Genomic DNA, 1,131 nt, shown 5'->3' with positions numbered 1-1,131 from the left:
GGCCTTGCTCTGTATGTGACAGGGTAGAGCCATACCCTCTCCATCGGCCCTGCCCCGAGTGTGACAGTGGTGGCGCCCCAACCCCCTGATCGGCCCTGCTCTGTGGGTGATAGAGGGTGGCGCCCCAACCCCCCTCCATGGGCCTTGCTCTGTGTGTGACAGGGTAGAGCCATAACCTCCCCATTGGCCCTGCCCTGAGTGTGACAGGGTGCAGCGCCCCAACCCCCTGATCCGCCCTGCTCTGTGTGTGACAGGGGGCGGTGCCCCAACTCCCCTATCGGCCCTACTCTGTGAGTGACAGGGGGGAGCTCCTCAACCCCCTGATCGGCCCTGCTCTGTGCGTGACAGGGGGTGGCACCGCAACCTCCCCATCGACCCTGCCTTGAGTGTGACAGGGGGCGGTGCCCCAACTCCCCTATCGGCCCTACCCTGAGGGTGACTGAGGGTGGCATCGAAACCTCCCGATCCTTCCTGCTCTGTGCATGATGGGGCGGTGCCCCAACTCCCCAATCGGCCCTGCTCTGAGCCTGACCAGGGGCTGCACTTAGGGATTGGGCCTGCCCTCTGCCACCCGGGAGCAGGCCTAAGCCAGCAGGTCGTTATCTCCCGAGGGGTCCCAGACTGCGAGAGGGCACAGGCTGGGCTGGGGGACCCCCCTCCCCCCGCCCCCCGAGTGCACAAATTTTTGTGCACCGGGCCTCTAGTATCTTATAATGAGACATTTAGTATATTACTTTTCAAAGCTTACCGCAAACTTTTCCCACAAAATTGAAATCGGAGAAAAGGGTGATCCTGGAGCAGTAAAAACTGCAGTCGAATAACCTCAAAATGGTAACAGCAAATGGAAATGTTGTCATAAAAACAGCTGTCCTCCAAACGACTTCCTCGGAAAGGATCTCATGTTTTACTGAACAGTCTGAAATTAAGAGAAAGCAAAAGTAGAGTGATATTAAACATTGTCTTATTTCACATGTTTGGGTTTTTTTAAATTTTTTGTTTTTTCATAAAGAAATCGGGTACAAGAAATGTAGGAATGGTATTAGAGGTAAGTAGCTCTAGGACAGGTGAAGACCGCCTAGCAGAAACCAAAACAAAAGTGAATAATGGGTGACAGGACAGACCCTTCTGCAT

General features: G+C 54.6%; 1 protein-coding gene across 2 annotated transcripts in view; it reads right to left on the bottom strand.

Moving 5' to 3' along the window:
• The window catches only part of CEP192 (centrosomal protein 192kDa), a 107,746-nt gene extending 106,830 nt beyond the window's left edge, over positions 1–916 (bottom strand). For both annotated transcript variants that reach the window (XM_014540285.1, XM_014540286.1), the window contains exon 1: positions 749–916. The gene's annotated coding sequence lies outside the window, so the exon portion shown is untranslated. The remainder of the gene's footprint in view (positions 1–748) is intronic.
• Positions 917–1,131: the final 215 nt, after the last annotated feature.

The sequence above is a fragment of the Myotis brandtii genome, unplaced genomic scaffold, assembly GCF_000412655.1.
Source record: "Myotis brandtii unplaced genomic scaffold, ASM41265v1 scaffold240, whole genome shotgun sequence".
NCBI lineage: Eukaryota > Metazoa > Chordata > Mammalia > Chiroptera > Vespertilionidae > Myotis > Myotis brandtii.
The sequence above is the reverse complement of the archived record's forward strand: the minus strand, read 5'-3'. Positions and strand labels throughout refer to the sequence as shown.